Source organism: Eptatretus burgeri, chromosome 1 (assembly GCF_056783735.1).
Source record: "Eptatretus burgeri isolate ZD-2024b chromosome 1, Ebu_testis_v1, whole genome shotgun sequence".
Classification (NCBI taxonomy): domain Eukaryota; kingdom Metazoa; phylum Chordata; class Myxini; order Myxiniformes; family Myxinidae; genus Eptatretus; species Eptatretus burgeri.
The window spans coordinates 156,918,251-156,924,460 of NC_140961.1; the positions used below are offsets into that span (position 1 = coordinate 156,918,251).

General features: G+C 43.7%; 1 protein-coding gene across 2 annotated transcripts in view; it reads left to right on the forward strand.

Moving 5' to 3' along the window:
• Nucleotides 1–4,026: 4,026 nt before the first annotated feature.
• Nucleotides 4,027–6,210, forward strand: part of LOC147035833 (extracellular calcium-sensing receptor-like) — a 33,139-nt gene continuing 30,955 nt past the window's right edge. For both annotated transcript variants that reach the window (XM_085847701.1, XM_085847694.1), the window contains exon 1: nucleotides 4,027–6,210. This exon is cut by the window's right edge and continues 380 nt beyond it. The gene's annotated coding sequence lies outside the window, so the exon portion shown is untranslated.

Below are 6,210 nucleotides of genomic sequence, written 5' to 3' on the forward strand. Positions count from 1 at the left end.
ATTAATGATTGATAAGCCGATCTTTGCATATAATTTTAGGATTTAATTATCATACAAATGGCTGATAATGAAGCTTTCATAAACAAGTAATACTCACAATTATGTCGATAATTATACATTTCTTTAGATATGTACATCGACATGTTTTTTTTTTTTTCTTCCGAAAAATATTGATTAACATCTTTAAATCAGTCTATAAATTGGAGTTATGTGCAAATCAGGAGGTGAACAAACAAATCAATGCTGATAAAATATGTGGATGTGTCGCTACGATGGTGCAGTCCAACCATTCCAATGAAATGTCAGCACATACTTTTGATAAATTTCCTCATTTTGTTCTGCCTTCATGCAGCAGTCACTGAGAAAGAGAAATGTAAGGTTATGGAAATACAGGATTTGCAGAGTGTTGTGAAATAAGGAGATATCATGATTCCTGGGTTTTTTGGTTTTCATTCAACCAAACTAAGTTCTGTCTCGTCGTTCAGGGAATCGCCCCAGCAGCCGGATTGCTTAATTATTTTGCTCTTATTTTATTGAAGGAAAAATTCCTGAACATCATCCAGATCCACTGGTTTGTAGTTCCTAAAATCACTTTTTCAAATCCAATATTTTGTAATTTCTGGGCTAATTTTATCCATTTCTGTGCAGCTTTGTTTGTTTTGTATGACTGTCCAAACATTTCTTTTGTACAAATATATTTTCAATATTTGTGATATGATATTTCTTTGTAATTTATTTGTTATATAAAAAAGTCCAAGTAGTCCATAGCTCCAAACGGTCAAGAGTCAGAGCTGTCTTGTCTGTCTTGATAGTGGAAATGGTCTGAATGGTGTCAAGGTCTCAGGGGTCTAAATGCAGTTGAAGGGCTGTAAGAGTCGAAGGGGTTTTAAAAATCAAAACGATGAAGGGATCTCAAGGTGTCACCTGTCGAGAGGGTCTTCATGGTTAAATGGTTCTTCAGCGTCTTATAGTTAAAAGGTGGCTTAATGTGTCTTAAAGGGTCTGTTGGTTCTTCGTTGTCTTTTGTGTCCTCAGTGACATTTGTTTGATTGTGGTCTTTTGGTTTCTTGAGGACTTTTGGGTCTTTGGGTCATCTTGGACTTTTGGGATATCTGGACCTTTTGGGTCGTATTGAACTTTTGGGTTATCTGGGCCTTTTTAGTCATCTGTCTGGCTCTTTGGGTTCGTGAGGTCTTGTGGGTGTTTTGGGTCTTCGGTGTCTTTTTCGTCCTTGGGGACTTTTGGGTCGTTAGGTCTTCGGGTCTTCTTGGTATTTTGGGTCTTTGAGGTGATGAGCAGTCTTCACGGACTGACGGATGGATTCACTGCTTCCGAGATTGACTCATCGCAGTCTCAGCATGCTTATCGTATATCCATATATATGTTTATATAGGGTTGCGGTTCTGGGAAGCACATCTCTCCAATGCAATGGCATCAATCATACTGTGGTCCCAAGACAATTATTTCATTAATATCCGTACAGATGATCCCTTCCATCTTGTCTAATGGGACAAAAGGGACAAGTGTATTATGTGAATCTCGTGGTTAGATCTGATTAAATCTCTGACCTCAATCCTATTCTTTTTCTTTGTTCCTGAGGTAAATCCAAGCCGTGGCTGCCTGCACAAGCCAGGGCCATGCCTTTCACTGTACTAATGTCCTCGCAAAGGCCAGAAGGCACTGCACTCAGACACCCACCTGTTAAAATTGCGGCTGCGCCCTTTACATAAGAATGCGTCTGCACAGAAAACCAAAAGGAACAAAACACCAAACGCCCATGCTGCAAGGAACACGTGCAGCACAGCGGCATTTTCCACCCACTGGGCAGAAGAAATAGGAAGCACAACCAACACTATGGCAACGCTGTAGGAATGCAGTGTCTGGGGAATACAAGAGCAACACACCGAATGCCAATGCCATACAGTATGCAAGCGGCACACTCTTTTAAACTCAAATCTCCATCTAATAATTATATCTATCCTGTTTGTCATCCAACTCTACATCTCAAATTTTATCGAATCTTTTCCCTCAATTCCTGACACAGATCAGGGCTGGCACCACACACACCACCGCTTTTGATAAATGACTGCATGCTCAATGGCAGTGGACCCACACACAGCCCTGGGGTAATTTATTGTCGTACACAGAGCAGGGCACGAATGGCAAACATCTTGTTCAGGTCTGTGCATGGGTTTACCATAGCATTTTACCATCGGTCTTCGCTGAACACCACGGCTGCTGGTGTCTCCCGCAGACGGTGGACATATTCTCGCCTCTCCGCCCGGCGAGGATGTTTCCAGGCAGAGGCATGCTGTGTGGCTCGGGTCGAATAGCTTACGGACAGGCAGCGCATTGACCGGCACTGTCTGCCGGTTAACAGGGCACGGCCTGCGTGTTCGGTGCAGGGCGATTTGTGTCGCAGTGTTCGGAGCGGGACGATTCCGCAGCTTGGAATAATCTTGCTGGATGTAAAGTGGACCCGCTTCCGGTCATCACGGCTGGGCCGTGTGCTGGCCGGACCCAACCAGAGCACCCGATTCGGGTGACGACACATTGCTTCGGGTCATCGCCCCCGCCCTGCACCACAGGATCTATAAAAGGACGGTTGTGGGCCGTTCGAGCATTCCCCATCTGCTGGTGGTTTTGCGTCCATGCTCATCACTCCCGGTTCCTCTCGGCTCGTCCTGCTCTCTGTCTGGCCTGGGATAGACAAACTGCCCATTCGCCCGCAGACTCCACCTTCCTTCACCAGCTCGCTGCTGACTCCACCCGTCAACACCGACTTGATGCTGACTACTCCCACCCACCTGATCCTGTCTTCCACGACACCCACTTGCTTCGGACTCCACCTCAGTCCACCCACTGGCTTACATCTCTGCCCAGAGTCATTCCTTCATGCCTGTCAGTCACGCCACATTCTATGGATCAACGCTTAGCTGCACGAAGTGCCACGAAGCGGGAGACGATGCGCCAGCTGTCAGGGAGGTATAGCCCAGCAGAGAATCCCCTCATTATGTACTCGTGGTGCGGTCGGTCAATCATGCAAGCTATTGAGAGACCGTTACACTCATCTCATATCCTCTCCTCTTTATTCTTATTTACTCTTCTTCATCGGGGGTGTGTGTGTGTGTGTGTGTGTGTGTGTGTGTGTGTGTGTGTGTGTGTGTGTGTGTGTGTGTGTGTGTGTGTGTGTGTGTGTGTGTGTGTGTGTGTGTGTGTGTGTGTGTGTGTGTGTGTGTGTGTGTGTGTGTGTGTGTGTACGTGCGTATGTGTCATGGCACCTGTCCTTGCTTATGTTAAGAGTGCAGAAGAATTATATCGGGATAACTCTCCTCTGTGTCTGCTTTTGTATGTTGCTTGTATAATTGTCGCACCACATTTTTCTCCCTATCTCTGCTTACACACAACAATAAACTGCATTCACTGTGCCACATATCTTCCCTTGCCTGACTGTTTATAAATAACTGTTTATAAAGATAACCCAAAATAATTTAAATTATTCGTAGAAATGTTCCCAGCTCATTTTTGTCTTTTCTTTCATTGATCCAACAGGGTCTGTATACTCGCCGAGCCGGGACTTTCTTCCCAACGATCCTTTCCTTTTAGTCGGTACTTCCTTGTCAGTGTCGCTCAGCTGCATCTGATCTGGTAAGGTGATCCGGTTCGGACAATGCAGACTGAGGGGGTGTCCCCGGTAATTGGGTAACGTGATTAATTAGGTAACCCAGTTAACCCATAGAGGGAGGACCCTCGGTCACGTGGTTGAGTTATTGGTATTCACTGTCGGTTAGTGACCCGCTGCGTCACGGAATTATCTGTGTGCGACGGCCTGCAATCCTGGGGAGTCTGGTGGGAACCCGAGATAGCTCCCCCCCCCACGGTGTTCTTCTCACCCGACCCCCGGCACACAACAATATATATATATATATATATATATATATATATATATATATATATATATATATATATATATATATATATATATATATATATATATATATATATTTTTCTATCAGCATTTGTCCCCTGCGAAACACCCTGGACTCCGTCCTCTAGTATCCGTAGTATTGTATAATAGACAATTGTAAAGTGCAAACCTGTTGCTTTCTTCTTGGTTTTTTATTTCTGAGGTTGATGTGTATAAAATGAACCCTATATTTCTTCTGCATTTACATTGTTATGTTTTTTGGGCAGATGGAGGAATTTAATAGCAAAGGTAGGATCATATGGGGTCGCATGGTGCGTGGACATTTACTAAAAATTTCGATGTCACTTAAGTTGGGGAACTATCAGCTTTTTAATTAAGATTGCTTGTGTCCGTCTGTTTGTTGTGGGTTGGAGTATAAAGCAGTGTACACCAGTCTGTGACGCGTGCTTACCGACCTCCATACTGCGCATGTCATTAATCTCCGAGGATCTCGGTGGTTTGCTTCCAAGGGAAATTGTTCAGCTATTCTTCCAGGTCGGTCTTAACCGGCATGGACTGGACAAAAAAAAAACAATTTGTCCAAGGAACTGTGTTCATTACATGAACAATTTAAACTGGAAGTGCACTCGGTAGTGCGCATACTTCCTCCACCCAATGCCGAATCCAGTGGAACATTTTGGGCCCAATAAATTTTTGAAATGTCATGCTATATATTGTTTTGGCCCCATCTCTTTGCTGATGACTCCACCCTCAGCCATACCATCTGTTATCCCTCGGATCAGCAAGCAGCAGCTTCTTCACTCTCTGCAGATCTGCTGAAAATCAAAAGCTGGTCCAACCCTTGGAACATGTCTTTCAATCCTGACAAATCTGAAACTCTCTCTTTGTCTTTCCGAAAGGGCTGTATGGAACCCCCCCCCCCACCCCTACCGACTTTCTCAACAATTTTCTTGAACATGTCCTTTCATTATAGCTTCAGGTTCTAACTATCTGCCATGAACTTTCCTGGGAAAGCCACATTTCCAAGCTGGTATACAAAGCCGTTGTGCAAAGTCCTTCCTCGGCACACCTGAGCTCCTGACCACGTACAATACTTTCATCCACAGCCTGATAGAGTACTGCTCTACCCTCTCGGCTGGTGCTCCTACCTCTCACCCTTCTCGACTTCACACTGTGGAAACCAATGCATTTGGGATCATTGTTATCTCCCGCGATGAGGCCGAGTCTTTGGGCCTCTCACTCTCTCACTGCAGGCAGGTCAGTGGTCTTTCTGTCTTCTACCATCTCATCTCTGGTCTCGCCCCCCCCCAGCTTTGTCTCTGATATGTCCCTCACATATTTCCGCAGTGTGATCAAGGTCAGCCAGCAACCCCTTCTTGTAAAACCACCAAAATCAAATATCACTGCTCACCTTCGCTCTTTCATTCCTATTTTTTCTACCTCTGGAACAAACTCCCACACTGTTCAATACACTGTTCCCTCCAAGTCTTCAGAAATCCATGATCTTTCAAAAAACCAAGCCAGCAACCCCCGTCCAAAACCATGAATTTTTCTACCCCCATTAATCCACCTCAAACTCGCTTCCTTATATTTCCCTGCTTTGATTCCTGAAAGTGCCTGTAGTGTCCATCCTCTTTACCCCGTGTATCCCGCCCCATCACTCTCTCTTCCACAGATCTCCTGATGTCTCCATTCTGCACTGTTTTGTGCTTTCTTCTCCTGCCCCTCTCGTCTCCTGCTCCCTTTGTTATATGTTGTGTGTTCGCTCTTATACGAGTATCAAACAGTGTATGCAAAACATATAATACAACTATCACTCTGACAGCAACTTCTGCACAATTACAACCGATGAATTATCCATTTCAGGGGATAAATTTCAGGTTCTTCCATTCATAAACTTGTCAATACGTCACTACGATCGTTGATATTCGATAGCATGAAGTATAAAAATGATGTGCAACTTTGAAACTGTTTTACCACAAGATAATTATTAATATAATCAACAGCAAATGCAGCTGCATAACCTCTTGTGTTATCTCCCCACTCTGGGCCTTCATTTGTCACTGAATGAATTTAGTTTAATTAAAATGGTGTAAATTAACATTAATGATGGCTAAACTAATCTTTCAATGCAATTTAAGGATTTAATTATCTTTCAAATGGCTGATGATTGTTTCATGAACAAGTAATACAATAACTATGTTGATGAAACATTACCTTGTAAATGTAAATTACTTTGTAAAATATATATATGTATATTTTTAGATATATTCCTGAAAGTC